Genomic DNA, 26635 nt, shown 5'->3' with positions numbered 1-26635 from the left:
CAAAATATTTTGTTTAGTTTTTAGCCAATAATGATAATGTTTTGCATGGCACTAAGAATAAACATTATAGAAAAAATATAGAATTTTAGTGAAAATTGTAGTAACATATATAGACTTGATTTCCTGATGGTGGATAGGTCGTAGCAATACAGAGCAAAATTACAAGACACTGATTTAGGGGGACCTGGGTCTTGCTGGTAGCTGATTGTTCAGAGGTGAAGTAACATTCACAAATTATTCAGGTTTTAAGATTAAAGTCTGCTTTGGTGTCCCTCTTTCTGGTCTCATGGGAAAGCATCCAGGGAATTTCTCTACTTTATAGCTCAGAATATAAAACATAATTAGGTCAGGATGTTGTCTTCAGCCTGCAGACTTAGTGACCATAAGTGTCACTAAGTGAGGTGTCTGAGGGGTGTAGGGAGAGACAATGTGATTTCCAGAGCTAGGATTCAACATTAAATTTAATCGAAGTCATAAGGACCCTCAGTTTCATTACTATGGTGGGCTAGGTACAAGTATTTTTGTATTTACTTTGTGTAGGGTCCATTAAGTTTCTTGCATATTTTTCATCAAGTTACAAAAATGTTGAGGCCATTTTTTCCCGAGAATATCAGGATGTACTTGTTATTCCTGAGGTGGTTTTGTGGTTTAGGTTTCAAATAGATTCTGTTCGAGTATGAATGAGGATTCTCTACTCTGGATGAACTTCAAGTATCTGAGCATGTCTTGACTTCTCAGATCTCTGTTTAACTTCAGACCCAATACAGCTATTCCGGGCTTAGTCTTGCATATTGCCAAGGTCAATTGTAAAATACTTTTCATGTTTGCATGGCATATGTATTATTTTATTATGAATCTGCAGCTTTAAGAGCTATCTTTGCCCTGTTCTCCCATGCCACAAAAAGAAAAGCAGCAAAGTGACTCCCTGTTGTAGTTATATCTAGTTCAGATGTGACTATCAGGTTTTGAGAAATTATAGTGGGAAAATTGACTTAGTTGCTACTTTGTCACCTTCTAGGGATATAAGCAGGTAAATATTTACATGCATTAACTATTAGTACTCCCAAGCCCTTAACATCAGTGAGTTTTATATTAAGTAGGAAAGCTAAGATTATTCAAGCCTCCTTAGTATGGAAGTAGATTTGGGTACTTTGATATTTGCCAATGTAATTGCAATGCCAGACACAATATAGAATATATTTTGTACCTGGGAGAGTTCTCTTGTATCACTTCCATGAAATTCAAACACTGATCAGATTTCCCACTGATCAGATTTCTATCACTATAATATAGTTCTCCATATTGAACTTCATCTTAATGGAATCATAAAATATTTACCCTTCTGTGCAAGCATAATTTTCCTTAAAATATAAGTTTTGGGATTCATTTATAGTATGTGTTGTCTGTATGTCAATAGTTCATTTCTTCTTAAATCTTAGCAGTATTTCATTGTATAAATAAATCAATTTGTTTAACAATGATCCAATGATAAACTTTTGGCTTGATTACTCTTTGGAGGACATTAAGAGGAAAGCTGGTATAAACATTCACATACAAGGTTAAAATTTTTTTTAATTTTTTTTATAAGCACAAGTTGGCACTTTGTGGATTAATACCTAAGAGGGGAATCATTATGTTTTACTGGAGTTTTGTGCTTAACTTTATAAAAATCACTAAACTGTTTCTCAGAGTTTTGTCTTTTTTCTTTCCCACCAGCAATCACACCATCATAATCACTTTGTTTGCTTGTTTGTTTGTTTAAGGTATCCTTCTAGTATGAAGTGGCATCCCATTATGCCTAAAATTTGCATTTCCCTTATAACTAAATATATTAAGGATATTTAATGAGCTTGTTGGCTGTTTTTATAGCAACTATTTTAAAGTTTCTATTCAAGTTATTTGTACATACTTTTGGAAAGCTTTCTGTTGTTGAGATACAGAGCTCTGTATATACTCTGAATATGAATTCTTACATATACTCATATATATAATTTCTCCCAGATTGTTTTATCTTTTAATTGTATCATTAAAAAATAGAAATTTTAAATTTCAGTTTGCCATTTTCCCCCTTGTATGCACTTTCTCTGAGTTTAAGAAGTCCTTAGCTATACTAAGATCGTGAAATCGTTCTCACATGTTTTCTGCTGAAGTTATTACTTTAGCTTTTACATTTAGGTCAATGGTTCATCTACACGAAATGTTTTTGTATGGTATAAGGCAGACATTGAGATTCATCATTTTTTCACCCAAATATCCAGTTGTTCCCTCTGTTTCTTGAAAGATCATTCTTTCCTCATTAAGAAACCTTGGTGGCCTTCTTGAAAATTTATTGACCATATATGCTTTGATTGACTTCTGAACTTTCTATTCTGTTCCACTGATCTAGAGGTCTGTCTTTACACCTATACCATGCTGTCTCAATTTTAGTTGCTTTTTAGCTTTGAAATCACATAATATAAATCCTCCTATATGTTCTTTTAAAAAATAATCCCTCGGCTATTCTAAGTCACTTGCTTTTGTATACACTTTTTAAAGTCATCTTGTTTTCTGGGATTTCGCTTTGCCTCAATATGTAGGTCAATAAAGGGGACAATTAACATCTTAATCTTGGGACTTCAAATCAATGACAGTGGTATATATCTATACACATTTTGGCATTAAAAATTATCTTTAGAAATTTTTGAAGATTTTAGAGCACAAGTCTTGCACATTTTCTTTGAATTTATTCTTACATATTTCACAAAGCTATTATAAAAGGTAGTCTTTAAATGTCATTTTCCAATTACAGTAGATTTCAGTATGATAAAATTATATTCAAATACTTAAAATTCTCAATAAATTTAGTTGTTTTTTTAATAGGTTACTTATCATTTTCTACATACCTGCCCTTTCATTTTCAAATAAGACTTTTGTTTTTTCTTTACCAGACACATTTACTTTTTTATCTTGCCTTATTGCTCTGGCTAGACTTGAAAAATACAATGCAAATGTAAGCAGTCATAGCAAATAGCCTTTTCTCTGTCTACATGTCTTTGTTAATCCATTATTTCTAACACTTTTCTTTTAAACTATGCTTTTAAACAACAATGCTTCCCTATCAATCCCACTTCACTATTTTCCCTCATTTATTATTTCACCTAACATCCACTGATTGCCTATTATGCCCTGAATATCTCCAATAAAACAGTGAAATAAAACAACACCTCTTTGCTCGCTGAATATTGAATATTTGTCCATGGTAAACCTGTACACCTAGCAATTACCATGTTGTACTTCATTCCCTGCTTTCTTGTATGATTCTTCCCAAAAGTGTGTGAATCATTGAGCATGTATTTTATGTATCTGTACATAAAATACATCATCCATGCTTTCATATGGGAACGTCTATAAAATATTTTCTGAATAAAAACTGAATTTTTAAAAAGTAAGCCAATCACAAAAATTGTAAATAAATAAAACCACTATCTTGTGAGATAAAAGAATATTAATTTATCTCTTTGGAAATACTTTTTTAACTAAGAGTTTATTGTTGTTTGTCCTATGTTAAGTAATATAAGGACATGTAATTGGCATTTAAATGAAAACACTAGAAACTCTTGTTATCCTTATTTCAATTACTTTTGATAAAGTCAAACTTTGCTTTTTGTCTTTTACCTAATGAGTTGAGTAAATTCTTCTCTTTCTCTGGTCCTCTTTAGTCCCTATTCCTCTTTAGTACTTACAAGTGATCATGATTATTTCCTTCCATTAACCTTCTGTAATTTAAAAACTACTCCTTGTGCTGGCTGGTGTGGCTCAGTGGATTGAGTTCCAACCTGCAAACCAAAGGGTCACCAGTTTGATTCCCAGTCAGGGCAAATGTCTGGGTTGAGGGCCAGGTCCCCAGTAGGGAGTATGTGACAGGCAACCACACATTGATGTTTTCTCCCTCTCTTTCTCCCTCCTCTCTCCTCTCTAAAAATAAATATTTTTTATTCTAGAAAATTGAAGTTCTTACCAGTAATTTATAACATCACAGATCCTTTGGTTATTTTCTTCTTATATTTCACATGTGCTAATCCCCAATTTTCTTTTTCACAGCTAATTGTATCTCAGCGGTTTTCAAGAGCTGAATCTAATTGAATCATTTATTACATAGTATGGGATTAGGATGCTCTTAATTACTAGAAATGACAGTATACTATTAATTATTAAAAACTGCCTCCATTATCTGTTTTCAAGTCTCAAACTAAATCTACCTTTAGGAGGCCACTGTTTCAAAAATAAAATGAATAGATGAAGTCACAATAAAACATATTACATGTAGTTTGGATCTGACTTGTAAAATAATAAGATTGTTTCATGTTTATTCAGTGTAGGAATCATTTTGATAACTCACAAGTGATCTGTTAATGATTTTACATAGAAGTGAATAATCATCTTTATTATCAAAGAATATATATTTAAGAAAATTCTAGGCAAGTGGTAATATTATTATTTATATATTGTCTCTGATTTAGCATTTTAGAATAGTTAAGAAAATTCAGGAAATAGTGTTTGAACTATTACTTTTCATTAGAATCATCTAAGAGTTTTTTCTTCTATCAAAATATACATTACAGTCCTGGATGGTGTAGCTTAGTGGATTGAGTGCCAGCCTGAGAACCACAGGGTTGCTAGTTCAATTCCCAGTCAGGGCACATGCCTGGGTTTCAGGCCAAGTCCCCAGTATGGGGTGCGTGACAGGCAACTACAGATTGATGTTCTCTCCCTCTCTTTCTCCCTCCCTTCTCCTCTGTCAAAAAATAAATAAATAAAATATTTAAAAAATATATATACATTACATACCCACTCTACTTCTAGCACTGATGTAACAAACTTTTGTCATATATACATATATTTATATATACATACACATATAAATTTATATGTACATATATATATATAAATTCTATACGATGTTTAAATTCCATATGCTCAATTTTATAAAATATTAGTCTTTATGATAGAATCAGTTACACATTCCTCTAACTACTATTTACCTATGTTTGCTTTTTTCTTTAGAAATATTAATATGATAAAAAACCCTATTTTATAGCCATGGCTTCCATATTGATTCAATTTCTGGCAGTCTTCATTCTGTTAGTGACACAGCAATTTCTTAATGTTCTGGGCTCAGAACACCTGACCATGTTATTATCTAGATCTTCTCATCTTTTAAGTCAATTAATTCACTAGAGTCTGTCAATTATGCTATCAAAATACCTCCTAATATTTCTCCATTCTGCATTTTATATATTAATGCTAACTTGGACTCTAGTAATCACAGATAGAGGATATCTCCAAACTCCTTATTTCTAATTTCTCCTCATAATAGTTGTCACTGTATTCCCACAGGAGGCAGATTTTTCTAATTTTTTTTCATGATGTTACTGTACATATAACAGTTTCAATGGTTCTGTACTACTTATTTAAAGAACATTCCTTCATCTTCACAACTCAGGAACCTAGGTTTTGAAACTATGCTCTGATTGTCTGCAGTTCTAACCTCCTAGTCCAGCTATTTTAATTTATCTACCTTTCATTTTTTAAATATCCTTTTCTGGGTATTTCTCCCACACCTCTCTTCATTCTTTTTCTCTCCACCATGCTGCCAAATTTCCTTAATTTCCCTATTCACTGCTGTCACAATGAATTTTTATTGTGTGTAATTCATAAGTGCTCAAATTAAGAGCAGTAATGTTGTTCTTAAGAATAAAAGAACACAAGGATTTTACATTGTTGTTTTAAAATAAAGAATGCTCTGAGGTTCCATCCTCCTCCTCATCATAGGCTTGCTGGAAATTCAATTTTAGTCCTGATAGATGTGGTAGGGGGTACAGTGAGGTTCACTCTGTATAGTGTCTCACAAAAGTGATGTCTCTACTATCTCAAAAAATGGAAATAAAATATTCAATAATGTTCCCTTGGTAGTATCCACTAATATCTTCTTAAGTGAACCCACAAGGTCCTTAAACTCCCCAATGCTGCTGTTCAGTGTCATCCCTAGTGACCAAAATTACAGGGAGACTAGGAGGCAACTTACATGAATAAGGACCCCTCGCAAATATTTTATATTCCACCCCTCAAATTCTAGCATTCTTGGCCTTCACAATTTCGGACTTCTGGTTTTGAACTTGGTGACCCCTGGTTTATCTTTGGGTTTCCCTTCTTTCTGATGAGGTCTAAAAACTGCCTTCAACCAGGAAGCTCTGGTAATTGTCAATTTACACCACCCTAGTTGTATTTTTGTTTTATTGTGATTGTTGTTCCATATATATGCTTAGTATTTTAGTTAAAATATTGACTTTATGTGATGTTGGCTGACCCAAGGACACAGTAATGTTTTATTTCATATTGCCAATATAGTAAATAAGATAATGATATATTCCACAAAATAATTGTTGAATGAAAGTTGATTAAAATGAGGGAGTACAAGAAACATAAGATTTAATATGATAGCAAAAACAGGATTTATGAATAGCTTTTCTATATATAAAAAATAAATTGGTCTGTTCAAAGTGTACAGACTATTTTTTATATAAATGAAATCAGTGAGAATAAGTAATGGTTTTCTAGATAACATGCTTTGTAATGCAAATACACTGTACTTGTAGTGATTATGGATCAAAAGAAATGAAACAGTACATGCACTCTTGGTAAATGTATGCAATTTATCAGTTTGGGCATGAATTCAATTTGTTAGTCATATTGACTCACCAGAATATGCTTGGTTTATGCAAAGGCTTCATTAGTCTATAAGTGAAGCAGAGTAGCTATGTTCTTCAGAATTTAAGTTTAGAATTAAAACCTTCTTGTATTCTGATCGTGTGTGACCACTGCTGAAATATAAATCTTTCATATATCAAGGTTCCTTCACCATGGAAACTATAGAAATAAACTAATATAAAATAATCATAATTTATTTCCTGAAGGATGGTAATAGACTCACATGTATAACAATATATGCTAATTGATAAAAATTACTTTTAAAGTATACCTTTTCCTCTTTGTTTTCTTCTAGTATATGTGACATTATTCACTAATTTTTGTAAGTCATTTTAAAATGTAATTGCTTATAAGGATGGGCCATATCAAAGGTGCCACAAAGAATTCAAATCCCATTTCTGTTAAAGTAAAAGAATACTTTAAAGGGTTTTAAATCTTTTATACTGAGTAAATTACAAATGAAGCAGATCTTAAATCATTTAAATTACAACTATGAGCATTATCTTTTAATTAATGTTCTAGAAATTAGTTTATAAAAAGTATTTTGTTCAAAAATAATCTCCTAAAGTCTATCAAAAGAGTGTGGGAGGATTGCAATATGAGGAATAATAAATTCAATATAATTAAAAATAAGCTTTTAATTCAATTATGGATATTAATTGTAGATAACAAACCCATCTGCATTTCAAATATTATCTTAAAATTTTGCCTCTGGTTTGGCTGGGTAGTGCCTATTAAAACAACCTTTCTGAAGATAACAACCAAAAATGTGGGGACAGAGGACCTACTTGAATGCACTAGAGAATGGAAAAAAAAGAGAAAAGAAAAAGAAAGAAACTAGAAGGAAGTTAACCCTTGGAATTGGAAGAAGAGAATAACACTGGATAAGTTTTTCAATTTATGGCTTTTAGGCTCAATGCAAACCTGAGTCTACAACACTCAAGGTGTTTAAAATGCTAATGAACAGCCCACAGACACACTGGCTCCAGGAATCAGGGTGACCTAGTTTAGAGCAAGCACAGCTGCAGGAGCCTCAGTGGGAAATCTCAGAGAGGGAAATCCCAGAAATGTGAAAGCCAGAGAGTGAGAGCAAGCCCTGCATGTAATCACTACATAGCTCTGGGTCATGCATGAGTGACACTGATGATCAAACAGCCTAGAAGAAGATAGTCATGAGGGTGTAAAGCACAGCATTGGGAACATAGGCAATAATATTGTAGTAACTGTGCATGGTGCCGGGTGGGTGCTAGACTTATTGGGTTGGTCTCCTCATAAGGTACATTAATGTCTAATCACTATGTTGTATATTTGAAACTAATATAATGGTGTCTGTCAACTATAACTTTAAAAAACCAAAAAATAAATTAAAAAATTTTGAGCCTCATCCATCAAAGAGGAGAGGAGTTTTGTAGTCTGATTTCAGCCTGCTTGAAAAATGAGTATTCTTAGGAAGATATACAGATTTTTTATGGTATATCAGTTCCAATGTCCAGGATACCATACACAGTAACTCATCAGACGGGAGGAAAACAATCTGGAAAGCACAGACCAGTCTCAAGAGACAAAAACAATCAATGGAGACCAACTGTTCAGTAACCTAGATGTTAGAATAAGCTGATAAGGATTTTAAAGCAACTGCTATAGCTGTCCTCACTATCATAAAGGGAAATATGCTTGTCATAAATGAAAACATACAACATCTCAGCAGAGTAAAAAATTAAAACTATTAAAATGGAATTTCTAGAACTGAAAAATATAATATCTGAGATATTAGCTAAGTCACAAAATGCATAACCTCTGACCCATCAAAGCACACCGAGCATGTGGTTTTTTCTAATAACTGTAAGGATAGTTCATGTGGTCCAGGCAAAGTTTGTTAACTTGATCAGCTTGTTCTAACACTGCATAATGGAAAAAATAATGTACCTGGCATCAAACATTGAAATAAATATTTACTCAAACTCCTTTATCATTTAGGATGATGAGGGACACACTTTCATGTTTCTGCTTACCTGTTCTCTGTTCAAGTTAAGTTCTTGTGGCCAGCAGTTAAGTTAGTTTATTAAACCACCTTTGCTGCAGTAAAAAAAAAAAAGAAGAAGTCTGAGTAGATTTCCCACCAAATATTTCTCTCATGCCACTGAAGAGCTGTGCTTCTGCTCCAGGCCGTGGCTCTGCTCATGTCCTCTTATGTTAGAAACCAGCCCAAATAAACATAAAATAAAATTTATAATGAAATAAAAAATAAGACTGAATGTCCAAAGGAGGTTATGGGAGATATTTGGACTGAAGAAGAACAAGGTCAAAACTAATGATAACAACATGTGTCAGAAAAATCCCAGGACTAGAGAAAAGCATACCACCTCATATACATCCAAAAATCATGGTATCAATGTCAATATAAATATTTCATAGTTAAGTAAATACAAAATCCATAGTGATTTTCTAGATCAGAATATCATGTATAATTGAGTATAATTGATAATACTGTGAAATGAGATATTGGTTGTCATAACTGTCTAGTAAGAGCTTCAAGTTAATTGTTGTGATAATATTAAGATTTTGTGAAACTAAAGGCATTGCAACTTTGTTATTTCTTTGTACTGGACCTGATACAAACTTATGCCATAAGTCAAATGGGACATTCAAAAGTTCAGCTGGGCAACTGGCCTTTGTCTTCAATATACTCCAGCACCTACCGAGGAAAAGCTAGGGCTGTGATGAATAATATGCTGATTACAAAGATCACATAAAGCTCCTGGATCAGAAGTTTATAAGCTCTGACTACATCATAGAAGATGTGTCTCTATTTAACACCTGCCCTGGATCAGCAGCTACTGCAGTGGTTCTGCACATGAAAGTAAAGAAATGTAGTCTATGTAATTCTATGAAAATGTTTCTGTACATGTGCCATGTGTGATGCCAGGGGCTTAACCACACATTTCTCACAGAGGTAACAAACAAGATCCTTTCTCTCCATTGATTAACTGGAGAATCTATTGCTTATATCACTTGCTTTACCCCTCCTGTATATTTCTTTATTTTTACGGTTACTTCCACAAAGCTAGTATGGAAGCTACTTAAGAAAAGAGACTCTTTGGTGGCTTTCATAGCCCTATTAGCTCTAAACAATAGTATTCTTTTCACAGAAGGTTAGTGCATATTTGTTGATTGACTTCCTTTCTCTCTTTTTTTATTGTTGTTCAAGTCCAATTGTCTCCATTTTCCGCTCACCACTCCCACCCACCCCAGCCATCCCCACCTCCCACTCTCGATCCTACCCCCTCTTGATTGTCTGTTTGATTGATATGGACTCTTTTTTTTTTTAATATTGGGCACCTACCTCAGTATGAATCCAGATGTCTACTCACATTCATGGAACAACAACATACCAAGACATATATGCTTACTAAGCATACATTTGTATAAAAATCTTTAAAATTAACAAATTGCAGCCTGAATATGTGTAAGTGAATTAAGCCATAATTTTTATGAAGATTATGATACAAAGGAATCTGATCAGATCATTGGGGAGAAGTAAGGATGGGCCATAGTAGGAGGTTTCCTGAGGCAATGGTAAACGGTGTAGGACCAGATTGGCTGAGAAGTTGAATGCCTCCACAGTGCATGGAATTATGGACGAGAAGATTTGAAATAAAAGAAGGACTATCAGGCTCTGTGTGGGGGCTGGGGTGGGGGCGTGGTGGCTAGTTCTTTCTGGATCTCACACTTTCTTCCTGGAGGATGCCTGAATGATCATGCTACAGCTGCCTGAGTTTCCCAATGGACAGTATTTTGAATGGGATGAAACTCCAGGTGCAGCCTAGGGTTTGAGCTGGCCTGGCAGAGGGTGGCAGGGTTATTCTTCTTTGGGTGTTGTAGAGGGGATGACCTCTGAGGTAAAAGCCTGATGTTCTTCCAAAATTGTGTAGCTTTTGTATCTCATGTTGTTTTAGTTTATAAAGTAACCCTATAGAAATAATATAATTAAAACTAACAGGAGTAATCATAGGAGAACTCACATGTTAGAGTTTAGCCTTAATTGATAGGCTTAAGTGACTAATGCATGTGGGAAGCTGTTATAGCAAAATGGTGAAGCTTTTGAATAGACTCCTTTCCTTTATCACTAAACCAACCTTTGCCTCTGGAATTTTGCCTAAAGATTGGCAGTCTAGAATTTTGCCTAGAGAGTGGTGGCGGGCAGGAGACACCAATTGCTGTTCGGTAACAGTTATGCTTTTTACTGCAACATATGCCAAGTTACATATTACATATTTTCATTGTAAATATGTAAACTAATCTTTCCTCCATTCACCAGCAAACTTTGTCATTAAGACAATTAAACAAAACTGGGGATTATGTGAAACTCCCTTAATACAGCCTTTCCTCCTCCCCTTTTGGGAAAAACAAATAACAGGAACTTCTTACACTGCAGCCCATTTTGTCAATTTCTGTATGGGCCACAAATTGGATTAGATTTTCTAAGCATTGCAGAGCTCAAACAATATTGCAGTTCTTCTAAAGATGAGAATTGGGTGATATGCTCTTAAGATTTTTAAGTTAAGATAAAATAGGGTTAGCTTTGGAGAGGATGCCACAGTCTGCTACTTAAATGCCATGAACTTTTTGTCCCTGTATGATTGATATGTTTTCTCCTATCAGCAATTCTGTGGTGTTTTAAATTATGAGCCCCAAATTCTTTGACATTCTCCCTTCGTGAAGTGTAGTCTCTACCCATCCGCTTGACACTGATTCGGTTCACGAATGCTTTGAATAATAGAGTATGGAGGAAATGATATTTCTGATGTAAAAGGCCATGCAGCCTCTGCCTGGTTCTCTTAAGTCTTTTGCTCTTGGGGAACACAGCTGCTATTTAAGAAGTTTGATGGCTCTGAGACAGGAACATTGACATAGCCCTGTGTGCCGCTTTTGTCAACACCACTGCGTGAAGTTGTAAACAATAGCCAGTCGTAACTAACTAGGCATGTGAGGGAATCATCTTAAGTGTCCAGTCAGCACAAGCCTTTAGATGATGGCAGCTCCTGCCAACATCTGAATGTAACCACAAGTGAGATACCAAGCCCTTCCTGAAGTCCTGACACCCAAAATTGTGACCCCAATATTTGTTGTTTTATATTTCTACACCCAGAAATTTTCACCATTTTTTAGGTCTAACACTTGTTTCCACTTAGACTATGCAGTACCTGACTAGTACCTTTCTAGTGAGGAAACTAAGTTTCTTATGCAGTTAGGTTAGTACAGGAACAAATGGGTAATGCATGTAAGCACTTAGCACAATGCTTGATACATAGGAGTCACACAGTAAAAATAAATCAGTATGACTATCACTGTGATTATTATTATTACTTACACTGAAAGCCTCAAGTAAAGTGCTAGTTGTACAATTGACCATGTTTTGCTTAAAAACTTCAAAAAACCTTGCACCTCCCTTGAATTATTAAAGTAACCAGAAGATTCTCCCCTACTGTGTGCAGGATTTTGTAGGAAAATTTGGAAATGCCTTGCCCCACCCTTGAAGTGCTAAAATAAATAGAAGAGAGATAATCAGATCATGTGCTCTGGCCTGGGCTTTGTCTTTGTCTTGGGCAAGTCCCAGGACTTGCTGGTTCTGTTTCTTCAACTATAAAATGAGAGAACTAGGTCTCTAGATAATGTCACATCTCTTTGGATAGTATTTTCTGATTTCCAAGATTAAGATACAAATATTCCTGGGATGGAAAGATCATGAAGCCATGCCTTGTCCATGTCTGATGAGGTCTCGGGAGGAGCACGGCCATCTATGGAAGGGGTGCTCCGGAGAGAAAAAAAAAACTGACAATGGGGAGCAAGTTAAGTGTTGGAAAGACAATCCCCAAGAGACAGTTTAGCCTCAGCTACTTCCCAATGCCTCTAAAATCCCAGGTATAAACACAATGTCTCCAGCTAGGAAGACAATGTTAGTAAAAAATTTAATGAAAGTTTGTGACTCCACAGATCACATACGTATGAAGTCAGCCTTTCTTGGAAGAGGGCATAAGATTATTGCACCTAAATCTTTCACTTTACAGGTGAATGAAGTGAGATCCAAAGAGAACTGGTTTACTAATGACCACTCTGATTATAAGGCTCACAGAAAGATCTAGAACCTCCAAATACAGAGGCCTTTAAAACTGCATGTTCTATAATTTGAGACAGTGGATCATGAAGAGGTAGCTTGGAATAAAAGCCAAAAACATTGTAAAACATCCCACAAGATAATCCAAATAAAAATGGTATCGAAGGTGGGAAAAAAGCAGTGAGCTTGCTCTGCAAACATATCTTCTTGGTGAATGTCCTATTCTACTCATATCCTAATACATTTACACCTCTGTGACATGTTTATATTGAAGAAGGACCAGCCATTTTTTTTTCCTCTAAGGGGCCAGGTGATAAATATATTCAGCTTTGTGGCTATGTAGTCTTTGTTGCAACCACTCAGCTCTGCTGTTGTAGCATGAAAGCCACAATAAACAATTTGTAGGTGAATGGGCAGGGCTGTGTTTCAATAAAACCTTATATAACAAAACAGACAGCAGGAAAAACTCAGTTCATATAGATAGGTTTTGTAAAAGTTTCATAAAATAAATACCTCATATAATTCATAATCACCTTATAGAAATTATATTATAAAAATGTCACCTAATTAGTATATTCTATTGCTCATTTATTTATACACACACATATAATATATTCGACAGCCCTCATGTCATGCGTGGAGAATGCAAAGAAAAATGACACAATCTATTGTCTCATTTTGTTTAAAATCCAATATGTGCATTTACATGAACAAACAGAGAAATAATGTAATGCAATGTGTCCTAATGAAAGAGGGTATGTGTCTACCTAACATCAAGTGAGAGATTAGACAAGGCTTAATAGAACAGGTGACCCTTGAATTGGAGTTGTTTAGATGGGAAGTAGTCAAAGCATCAAAGATGAAGGTTTTTCAGGAGTAGATATCAACCTCTATAAAGGTGCATGATCAGTGAGGGAGCCTTTGATATTGTAAATCACGTATTTCCCAAGGGTGATTTATCCAACCAGGTTGTGGCATTTTCCTATCATTTTAATATTAGCTTTTTGGTCAGTTTTTGACAAAATTTAGTCTCATCTTAGTGTCCTATGAAATTTATCTATTCATTAATTTCATAATAAATTAGGATCTAGTGTGGTAGGAAGCTAGCTCCCTTTTAATAGCAATTACTATTGCTATTGGATATACTCTTGGCTTTACCTTTTGGATGAGATAAGTATCAATGATAATGCTGTCGGGGTCAAGAAAACATTTTCTACACTACTTTACCTGCGTCAGGTACATATTCACATCTGTACACACAGCTGTGGGGAGCCGAACCACCTTGTTTTCAATTTATGTTTCATCTTAGGTGATTTCTTTACATGGGGGCCGGAAAACAGATTTTATAGCATATTTTACAGCTGATCCATAGCAATTACCTGGTTTATTGCCTTAAAAAGTCTTCTAAACCTCCTCTCGGCTCAGAGACAGAGAGTGCTTTATTAACAACATTTACAACAGACACAGGAAGGGAGAAGTTGTAGCAAAGGTGTCCCATATTAGCAAGCTGTGGTGTAAATACAACCTGGCTCTGCATCAACTTTCTCTATTGTTTGTTTCATGCTTTTACCCGCTCAGAGTTTCTGTGTTTTCAAGTGGTTACATACTTTGGGTGCTAATAACAAGAAGTTAATTGCTGATGCCACTGCATGGTTCTATACATTCAAACATAGAGTTCTAGCATATTTGCATTTATGTTATTTTTATTGGTTTGTATACTAATATATTTACAGTCAAATTAATACTTTTAAACTTGTTACTCTTCATAAAATCTGTAGCAAATTATTTTTTAAATATTATTTGAAAAAAATGTTCCAAACCAGGGAGAAAAACAACCAACCACTCTGGCACATGGAGTCAACATCTTGGCACCAGCAACAGGAATTCAGTCAGGTAGGCGGTCACTCTCACTGAGAGGGTGAATGAGGGTAATCTACTGGCACCTAAGGTATCCCATGAACAGGACTGAATGGAAGCATCTGTGGCCCATCTCCTTTACATAGGGACTCTATCCTAAGTTTAAATTTCCCTCTCTGTTTTATTGGACTTGTGAATCTCCCTACTAGTTCATTTGCCTCAAGAGTTATAGTGCAAAATACAGTAAATCAATGAATTCATGTAGGTAAATTGTGCTCAATCTTATTTCAGCTGCTAAAATAGGAACATGAGGATGTACTATGAGAATTTAGTACATAGCTTTAGATCATCCAATGATGAAGTTTGCAGCTTGCAATAAAGCATTCACTTTAAGTGTAGGCATTCAGAAGAAACTATCTTACACGTAAACATACGTAGAGCAAGAGCACCTAAGAAACAAATTGGAACTGTTTTCAACTTTAACTATAATACCAAAGTATTTCAAGAACAATGAAGATGAGTTCCTTTAATCTTCATTATATGTTAAATAAGGAAATTAAACCCTGTGATTTTTTTCCTGTAAATCTATTTTAACTTTTCAAGTTGGTGCCTCACATATCTCTAACCATTTTAGCCTATATGATTGTGCTATATAATGTTTTTCAAGGCATTATTATTCAATTTTTAAATCTTAAAGAAAGAATTTTAATATTATAGCTTCTCTCAAAATATATGTACAATCTGAAATATATTTTCTTTATTATCATGAATGTAATTTGAGATTTTTTTGGAAAGCATATTAATAAATCCTTAAAAATGCTGTAGGATGACGTTATTTTTTGTTCTTTGTTAATAGGTTTTGAGGACTACTTATTGAAGTGAGAGTTTTCTTCTTCTGTTGGTGTAGAACTCTATTATCGACCCATCAAGTAATTAAAAAAATCAAAAAAGTCTATTTTGAACAGAATTAAGGCTGAAACCTAAGAAATTAGGACATCTTTGTTTTGTTTTGTGTTTTTTCTTGTTTTTCCATTAGTGCATAACACAGTATGTGATTACCTGGAATTATATATACAAATGTATGTGTATGTATGTGTGTGTATATGTGTGTGTATAAAATTATATATAACCTGGAATAATATTATATATATGTGTATGGTTTTTAAAGAAATCTACATAAACCCATTGTTTTAGAGATAAAGGATTTCAGGCCCACAGAACATAAGGAAGTCACCCTAAATGACACTATATGATAACTTTAAATTTTTTTGAAGAATAAATAAAGATAATTTGTTTTACTGATTGTCTTGTCACTATAGTGCATTTGAATTAAAAAATACATTTGATTATTTGAATTAAATATATCTAACTACTATGTAATATTTTTACAGGACATTTTAGTCTTCTTTATTTCTATAGCCACCAATTGTATACCAAATATTATAGCTGCTATCATGAGATAATTTTCTTTTCTAACTAGTAAAATCCAGTTTAATTAATCAACCTATAACTGAGAAACCTGATCTATAAGATCCATATAGACCTGGCCTAAATAAGAAAATTTGAGATGTTCTATTGATACATATAAATACAGCAGAACTATAGTCTGAAAAATGAAAGTGCAATTTTCCAAGGGGTTTTATCATATAATTCAGTGTATGGTAAGCTATGCATACCATTTAGATGTCGTCTCTTATAATGTTACTGCCTAATATGCCCTTTTGTAAAAGACCTATTTCCTCTTAAGTGAACTAAACTGGAGCAAATCTATTAGATATATTATCAGTAATTTTTCTTTCTTACTGCTGGTTTTGCTGCTAAATTAACCCTCTCAATAGATTGCATACATTTTATTCAAATTTTTATTCACAGCTCTTGGAGTTTATTCCTTGTCCTCTGCAGCTTTTACTTTCCTTCCCCACACAGTGTAGGTACTGGTCTGCAATTGCGTTAGGAACCTTGATGCCCCAGCAATCACATTACCTGATGACGGTTTAGGAATGTCTGTTATTTTTAAAGCACTCCTATGATAAAAGCATGAAAATATTTGTCTCACATTTATTTTGCAAAAGCAAGCATAAACATGAAAAGTGGCTGCTATGAATATTGGCCATTCTGACAAAAAAATTGAGTGGCAAATAATATGCTATATGGCAGATCACTCATTTTAATGATGTTAAAACAGACTGTGTTATCAGAAAATTGCCAGATAATTCATATTATGGATTTGACATTACAACACTGTGACATTTAAGAAGAGTGGACTGACTTCCTAGGGAAGATTTACATATGTACCTTCTCTAGAGCTAGTGTGATTAGTAAATAGACACTTAAAAGTGAAATATATATATATACACATATATATATATACATATATGTATATATATATATACACATTTGTTGTTCGTAACAAATATTCACCTTTAGCAGAGGAGTTACCCATGGCATAGATAGAGGAAAACAGCATGATCTTAGAGTAATGATGAGCTGGATTGAAAACTAGCTTCATCAACTAGTTAAGTGAATGACCTTGAACACTTATTTAACTTTGTAAGACTCAATTTGATTGTATGTTAGGTTGGAATAAAGTGTCTCTTATAATGAAAGTGTTGCCAGGATTGAGATGTTCTACATACATAGAATTTAGTTCTTGACAAAGTATCTTTGCTTTTGTCTTTAAACATGATAAATGTAATATTTTAAAAAATCTTTGATAAGAGAGTAACTATAAGCACAAAGACACTCTATATTGTACCCTTAGGGCTTAGGGAAAATACCAAAGGAAGGACAAACTTGAAAACAATGCCCCCCCTCTTCCCCTGGCTGGGGTTCAGACCTCCTTGCAGAAGGTGTAGCTCAGCCTGTTGACAGCAGGGGCATTTGCTGGTTTGGCCCACATATGGCTGGTTTGCTTTCACTGGGCAAGAAAAAAGCAGCCCTCTGGAGGACATGGATGCAAGTCATCAGCAACCAGCGGTGTGAGTATGCAGAGGGAGTGGGGGCTCGGAGGGAGTCAGGGTTCCAGACACACAGGAGGCCTTCAGGACGCTGGTCTCCATGTTGGGAGAACTGTGGGAAGATGCTCCCCTGACTGGGCAGGGTTCTAAACATGAGGCCAGGGCAGGGCTCTACTAGATTCCTCACCCTCACCCCACCCACCCCCTGTGCAGCAGCAGCTCTTCCTCCTGCAGGATCCCTCCAGTGTGTCCTTCTGAGAAAGTTTAGTATCTGCTGCCTGTGAAGGAGAGATACTCAAAGGAATGGGTTCAGAGCTCCCTGATTGGGCTCCCTGTGGGTCAGAGATAGAATAGGAGCCACCACATGCCTTGATAGCTTTGTGGTCACCTTAGAACCACAAGGAGGTTGTTAGCACTTGTGTTGTCCCTTTGTATAGAAGAGTGACTTTGGAATGGATCTATTCCACTCTGTACAACTCAAGTGGTATTACTTTTAAAGTTAAACCACGATTTGTAACCAATGGTTTCAGTATAGTTCTGACTGTTTAAGAACTTCAAAAGTACTAATTCTCTCTCCCCTTTGAACTACCTCTACCCATTTAGGTTCATCCTACTTTACTATCTATTTAGAGTAACTTGCAAGCTGTTTAAGATGCTATAGTCATTTACATTTTTATTTGATTTTCTTAGAAATTCTACAAAAACAGTAAAAGATAAACTGTGCTCCTGGGGGATTGTAGGATTGTGTATAAAAATTTTCATGAACAGGCTCAGAGAACATATATAAATGAGAAAATATCAGAAGTGAAGTATCTTAATTGGTAAATTAAAATGAATCAACACTGAAAAAATAGCTGCTAACAAAGCAAATGGTTTATTTCTATTTTGCAAATAAAGGTATAATTAGGTAGATATATGTATGTGGCGTAAGGGTGTTAGTGATAATCTTTCTCTGCTGATTATCTGCTTCTGATGATTCAAGTGTAAACTTGTTCAGAGGACATTGACCAGAATGATGAGTGGGTCATGAAACCATGTTAATGTAAAATAGTCATCTTCTTAAGATAACATGTCAAAATGTGTACTGATGAAATGGTATTATGTCTGGAATTTGGTTCATAAGAACCAAAGTTGTTTGGAATTTATGGTAGCGGTACTGATGAAAAAATTTACTCCATGTTTTGTGAGTTCCTCAAGCTAGCTATTTGGGCCTCAATATGCTATTCTCTTTCCTTTTCAAGATACTTGAATAAATTATTTAATTAATAAAATTAAAAAAAATAAAATATGGGGAACCATTCCAAGTGTGGGAAATGTGGCCCACCCCCCACTCAGAAAAGCCAGTGGGGATCAACGTTGGCAGGCAGGACCCATGTCCATAGATAGGTTCTTCCATGGGGAATCAGGCCTGCATTGTACCTAGGCTGGTATGAGACTTGCTTTTGCTAAAACTCCCTCACCCTGGATTGAGGCAGCAAATGTTTACTGAGCATCTTTAACTTCCTAAAGTCTGTGCTAAACCACCCAAGTATGGAGTGTAACCAGTTCAACCACTTTCCCCCTTGAGCTATAACATCCTTCTCTTTGACATAATTAGCAGTATTCTGTTCTTTGTTGTCTGTAAAAGGTAATCACCTACAATGAACCTGTGCATAGTAAATGAGGACCATCCTTGATGTAATGTGCCCAGAAAAGCAATAAAAGCCTGTCCAGGCAGGGGTCAGCTCTCTCTTGGGCTCTCTCTAGCCCTCACACCCCCTCTCACTTAGAGAGTGGCCATGCCATCCCTTTTTCTCTACAGGATTTCTGTAGTCCGTGTGTATTTGTCTATTGCCGCCACAACACAGGATCCTGCTGGTCAGGATCTGCATCAATAAAAAATATAATCAAGAAGAGAATAAAGAATTAGGAAGATAAGCATAGAAAAAAGATAATTCTCAGCTAAGGTTGACAGACCTGTGAAAGAATACCTTTAAATATTGGAAAGTTATCATGGGCCAATAAATAAATAAATAAATAAATAAATAAACTACATTGGAATTAGAATTTTAACATTCTAAGGCAATATCTAGGATAAGTGAAAATAACTTGTAAGGAAATAGATTTCAGTTCAACATAATCTGTAATTTTCATTTATGTGTCAGTCAATTATTGAGTCCCTTTTATGCTCTGGGATAATTCTACTATGAGAATGGCAGTGCCAGGGCACTTGCGAATTAGAAGTGATAGGAAATGTATTTGTAATGAAGTCAGAACTTGACAACATTCTTGAAAAATAGGTAAATATTCATGATACCAACAAGTTTAGGTTTTATCTCTTTTTCAGTGAGGTTGAATTCAAGAAATTTAAACAAGGGAAGAAATGGCATCAAATTCATATTTTATTTTGTTCTCTTTAGACACTGCAGAGAAAGTTGGAGAGCTGATGCTGGAGAGCAACCAGCTTTTAAACACACTATTTCACAGGTCCCTGTAAGATGTAATGTGTCCCTAAACTGCAGCAGGAACAGATAGGTTGGAGTGAAGGGTATGAATACCAAACATGTTGACAAACAGAACCAAGGGACTCAGCTACTGAATGAATTAAAAAGTAAAGTCATCTAAATTTCTGTTTTGAATGATTGCATAGATGTTGTCATTCACCAAGACAAGGACCAGAGAATGAAAAACAGATTTTTAAAAAGGAAAAACAGGAATTACTTTAGGATAAACTCATTTTGAGATACCTATAAGATGTGAACAAATACAAACAAAAACACAAAATTTAGATGGAAATTTCCTACAGTTACAATATGGAACATAGGGTAGAAAAAGTGAGTCAGCTTTTGTTAATTAATTGATTATTTCATTGATTGATTTGTTCATTCATAAAACATGCTTCAGTGTTTGAGTCCCCATGTGGGCCACATGTACACATAAATGCATAAATATACAGGTTACATTGCTAAACCTAGTAAGTCCTTAGCTATTCCCTGTCAAGAAAGAAAATTCCAGAAGTCCATCATGGTTTTATTCTGGAATTTGCTTCATTTCAGTTTGCTTCTAGTGTAACTTTAACAAGGACGATTCCAGGTGTAACTTTTTTTCCTCTCTTACACACATCCCTGGAGGTTTTAAAAATCATAGCAAGGTTGAAGTCCACTCTTTTAAGTTGGAGATGATGGTTACATCTTTCGACAATCTGCACCTGAGACATAGGTTCTGATGGCTGTCAATGCTAAGTTTGTCCAGGATCAAAGGAATGAGGATGAGCCCTGAAGCTAGAGATAGAAAGTTAGAGTGTTCATACTAAATATTGACACTTGCTACCTTAGATCACTGTAAATCTTGATGCTAACACCTTGTAATTGCCATACCCACCTCAGCAATTACAAACCAAGAGATTTTAGGGGAAAATAAGAGAAAACATTGCATTAGCCACAGATGCTAAAAGAAAATGTAGCACTTTATACATTCCTCAACTACCCTTTGAAAGATAATTTCATGATACATTTTGGTGCATTTCAAATGTTTCCTCCCTAAGGGGAAATTTAACAATGAAGAATTTTATGTGCTCAGTATCAGAAGTAAAGATGCCTACAAAAGATAAACTTTGGTGGGTAAACCAATGGCATAACTTTTTATTAAAAGGAAACTGAGTCAGAAAAGAAGTACCTACATGAATCAGGGAAGCATTCAAAATTAAATTCATCTTAAATTCATCCATCCTGTTAAAAGATTCCTGGGAAACTAAAATTTCTATTAAGAATTTTACATATTCTAGTTATAAACTTCAGTACCTGCAAAGTAGCAATATATGTAATATATGACAGATTGTGAAAATATACTTTTAATAGTATAATAAAAAGAATCTCTACATCATATTATGATATTTTTAGTCATAAAAATGCATAATAAAATTCAAATAAAGGATCTCATGCTTTAATTCAAAAGTTATGCTACAAAGGTTTCTGCTGAAAAATAAAATTTTTATAAAAAAGATTTTATCTGTTTATTTTTAGATTGGAATGGGGAAAGAGTAAGAGAGAAACATCAGTGTGAGAGAGAAACATCTACCAGTTGCCTCTTCTACATGCCCTGGCCAGGGACCAAACCCACAACACAGGCATGTACCCTTACTGGGAATCAAACCAGTGATGTTTCCTTTTGCAGAAAGACACTGAAACCACTTAGCCACATCAGTCAGGGCACATTTTCTTTTACACCTCTATAGAAATGTCCCTTTCAACTTGATCAAATGTCTGGAAAATCTATCCTCCTAATTTACCTGAAAATTAGAAGAAAAAAAAAAGGAAGAGAAGAGTGGGAGGGTGGAAGGAAGATAAAGGATTCAATTCTGGGATGGTGTGGCTTTTTCCGGTCTAAAAGACTTGGGATTACAGGAAACTGGGACAGAAATGATCATTTCACTGTGTTCACCATATCTGCATTTGCACCATATATACAGGGCACAAATGACACCCCTTTTCTATTACAAAATATTTTATTACAAAATCATAAGCATGTAATTCTGTAACCTAACAATATCACACCCAAGCACATCATATGACATTTTAGGTGAAATGTTCAAGTTAAAACTATAAATTATTACACCTATATTATTACCGTACCAACCACACTCAAGCACACTTTACTTCTACTGGACCCTCTACTTCTTGTTTTACCAAGTAAAAAAAGTAAAAAAAAAAAAGAGAAATAAAATAGAAGAAAAAGTGATCCTTTGATCAGACTTTAGCTTTAGAAACAGAAACACAAGCAGAATTTATTTCTTCCTCATCACTTTTTCATGAAGATACATTTGTTTGGAATGTTACTCTTGGTGAACGAAATATGCTGAAATGAAAACTTTCAATGATAAAGCAGATGATTGGGGTATACCATGTTAGTAAATGGGAGAAAAGCGGGTATTGGAATACTTTAATATTTCTGTCTATATAAAATTTTTTTTTTTCTCTGCTGGTGTAGTTCAGTGGATTGAGTGCTGGCCTATGATGCAAGGAGTTGCTGGTTTGATATTCTCAGTCAGGGCGCAAGCCAGGGTTGTGGGCCAGGTCCCCAGTAGGGAGTGTGCGAGAGGCAACCACACATTCATGTTTCTCTCCCTCTCTCCCTCCCTTCCCCTCTAAAAATCAATAAATAAATCTTTAAAAAATAAAAATATTTTTGATATTTAAATATACCATAGGCTTATAGGATCACGATGTACTGAGCAGTAGCAAACTTGAAATAATTAAAGTCTGTTTTCTGTGTCAATGAAGCACGTGATATAACAATATATTTCTCTTTCTTCTTTTCTTTTTTTTTTTCTTAAATTTGTTGTGGTGACATTGGTTCACAAAGCCATACAGGTTTCAAGTGTATAACTCATCAAAACCTCATCTGCACACTGCATCACTCACCAATCACGCCAAGATGAGTCTTTTTCCATCTCCATTCCCCTCACCTTCCACGTTGCCCACCACTACCTACTTCCCACCCCCTTTCCCTCTGGCTAATGCCACACTCTTTTCTGTGTCTTTGCTATATATATATTTGATTAATCCCTTTCCCTTCTTTCATCCAGCCTTTCCACCCGTCTCCCTCTGACAGCTGTCAGTTTATTCCATGTATCCATGCCTCTGTTACTCCAGTTATTTTGTGTAATCTAATGTCTCCTAATTTTTAACCACTGCAAAGATGGAAAGTGCCAATTTTCCATTCTCTTTATCAGGCTCCTGGCCTTATCTGTGGCTAGTGAACTACAAAGAGAAGACATCAACAGCTGGAAGAGACAGACCTTTACCTGCTGGACCCAGCCTCGTCTTTCTTCCTGTTTTGTAACACTTTCCTGTGGACTCGGGCTGTTGGTAGAGACATTGCCATCAAAATGAATATGATTTAGCAAAAGAATCAGAAAATCTTGGCCCATGCTTGCCTTCACAAATCATTGAACAAAACTTTGGACCACCTGCTTCCCAATGTCTTGCCTGCTAATGTTCTCCTAAAGTCCTTATGGTTGTATATATTTTTAGTTAGGTTTTTTATTACTAGCTGCTAAAAGCATCCCATATGGCTCAAGTCATAAGTGGATTATTAAAGGGACTTATCATGTATAATCTTGTTGTGTCTTGTCTCGTATTTGGTAATTTAGAAAGAGATTATAATATAAATGTAATCATTTTAGTCCTGTTGGTAAAATTTTCACACTCCGAGATTATTTTTTCACACTATAGATTTTTACCATTTTGCTCTTTTTTCAGGAGGATGGCCTTTGAGTCTTTAAAAATTATTTATTTTTGTGAGAAAATTCAGCATACTAATCTAGCGGAAACTAACCACCTTATCACAGGGTGCATTGAAAGATGAAAATTATCTGAGCAGAAAGTGTATTTGCTACATCTTTATCCTGATGAAAGAACAAAGTGTATTTCCTCAACTCCTTTTGGTCCTCTGGTTCTTTACCTGGGGAAAAATGAAATGAAATCCACTGTTAATCTGCATTATAAAAAATGCTAGAGGGTAGAGTGTATATTCTGCTATTCTTTACAGATCAAACTCCATACTCTTGTATCTATCTGTTCCTTTTATGGAAAGAATCCATGATTCTCGTTTAAGAGAAATCAACCAGTCTCTTATTGTTGAGAGACTACTGGTCATAATCACAAAGATATACAGAGATTGAAATGCAGAATTGGAGTAGTGAAGCTGAGAGTTAAACTCAGAAGGATTTACAGTAGTTTGCTAATTTGTGTAGTCAAAGCCTAGAAATTGTTTTTGAGCCTAGAAATTGGATTTTGAGAATGTTTAGCCAAGGAGGTTGCTGGGAATATCATTTTGGATCAGTCTGGATTTATCAAAATAGTTACTCTCAACAAAGTTTCTAGATTTATTGAGCAACCTTAAAAAACCTCTTTATTCATAAAAAAGAAAGATACTTCATAATACATATTTATAGTTGTAAAACATGTATACAGTTTCCTCCTTCTTAAAGAGACCACAACAATATTATTTCATTCCTAGCAGCCTCCTGGCTCCTTGTCAGATACATATACAGAACATAACTTTCCTCTGGGTTTGCTACCTCTGGGTTAGATAAAGAAAACCTGGATACAATTTGCTAACTGATATTGAAAGAATAAAAATCTCTGCCACAGACTGTCAGAATGCTGGGCTGAATCTTTTTATGTGCATCTGTTTACTCAACATGATTATCCAGTTGGCAATAGTGGATTGAAAGGTAGCCGGAGTACGTGGAAAGTTATGTTCTGTATATGTATCTGACAAGGAGCCAGGAGGCTGCTAGGAATAAAATAATATTGTTGTGGTCTCTTTAAGAAGGAGGAAACTGTATACATGTTTTACAACTATAAATATGTATTATGAAGTATCTTTCTTTTTTATGAATAAATATTTTATTTACTATTTTTTAAATTATTATTTATTCTATTACAGTTGTCCCAATTTTTGGCCCTTTGCCCTCTCCGCCCAGCCCAACCCAGCTCCCACAGTCAATCCCCACACCATTGTCCATATCCATGGGTCATTCATGCATGTTATTTGATTAATCGTTTCCCTTCTTTCCATCATTATTTCCCCTCCCCACTTTCCTCTGGAAGCTGTCTATCTGTTCACTGTTTCCATGTCCCTGGTTCTGTTTTGGTTGTTAGTTTATTTTGTTCATTAGACTACTCTTATAAGTGAGATCATATAGTATTTGTCTTTCACTGACTGGCTTATTTCTCTTAGCATAACAGACTGCTGTGACCACTGTGGAAAACAGCATGGAATTTCCTAAAAAAACTAAAAATGTATCTGCCTTTTGACCCAGTGATTCTGCTGGTGGGAATATAACCTACGAATCCCAAAACACCAATTCAAAAGAACTTATGCACCCCTATGGTTATAGCAGCACTATTTCCAATGGCCATGTGTTAGGAATAGCCTAAGTGCCCATCAGTAAATGAATAGATTAAAAAATTGTAGTGCATTTACACAGTGGAATACTATGCAGCAGAAAGGAAACAGAAGGAATTCCTCCCCTTTGCAACAGCATTGATGGGCCTAAAGGATCTTCCATTAGCTCTCTACAAAGAGACCTGGATTAATATCCAAAACAACTTTATACTGGATAATAAAGGAATAGGTGAAAATTCTGAGAAGCACTGGATGCAAAATGTTATATGTTATGTACTACTAGGTAAGAGTGGCATTTTGTACATAAGGAAACCTCAAAGATATGAGACCCAAAGATAGTTGAGTAATTAAGGCTTATATCCATCCTGAGCTAAGGAGCAGGGGGTAGGTGGTCTGGAGCTTCAAAGGCGAGGAAGACAGAACGGTTGCCATGCTAGGCAGATTAAACCTTTCTGATACAAAAAGTTATCTCTGGTAATAGCTTTATTCTTTGTACAGGTTCTTTGTCTGAGGTCTTTTAGGCAGTTAAGGGAGAGGTAAACAGCTCTTCCTGAGTCTGTTCAGCCTTGTCTTCAGCTCAAAATAATCCCCATACCAAAGTGACATACTTTGGGATGGAATATTCTGCATGCTCTCACGTTATATCACTCAGTTGTTTTTATCAACTTTTAACCAGTAGACAGGAAATTAGTCTTGGTTTTTCCACATTTGCAAAGAATGATTTAATTTACATATTTTAAAGATTTATACAAGTATTTATGAAAAGTGAAGCAGCCAGGTATTGATTCTGTTTTTTGGGGGGTGAGTTAATTTTTTTTATTTATTTTTTTATTTCAGAAAGACGGGAAGGGAGAGAGAAAGAGAGGGAGAGAAACATTGATGTGAGTGAGAAACACCAAAGGGTTGCCTTCCATATGCACCACCACTGGGGACAGGTATTGCTTCTAAATCTTCAGTTTCTAGAATCTTTGTCCTTTTCCTTATAATCCACTGTCTTCATAGACATGTTATATTTTCACTACTCTAAATGGATGTTTGTTCATCTTAAATGAGAACATGTGAATTA

The sequence above is a fragment of the Desmodus rotundus genome, chromosome 1 (genome assembly GCF_022682495.2).
Source record: "Desmodus rotundus isolate HL8 chromosome 1, HLdesRot8A.1, whole genome shotgun sequence".
Lineage (NCBI taxonomy): Eukaryota > Metazoa > Chordata > Mammalia > Chiroptera > Phyllostomidae > Desmodus > Desmodus rotundus.
This window is presented reverse-complemented; position numbering follows the sequence as displayed.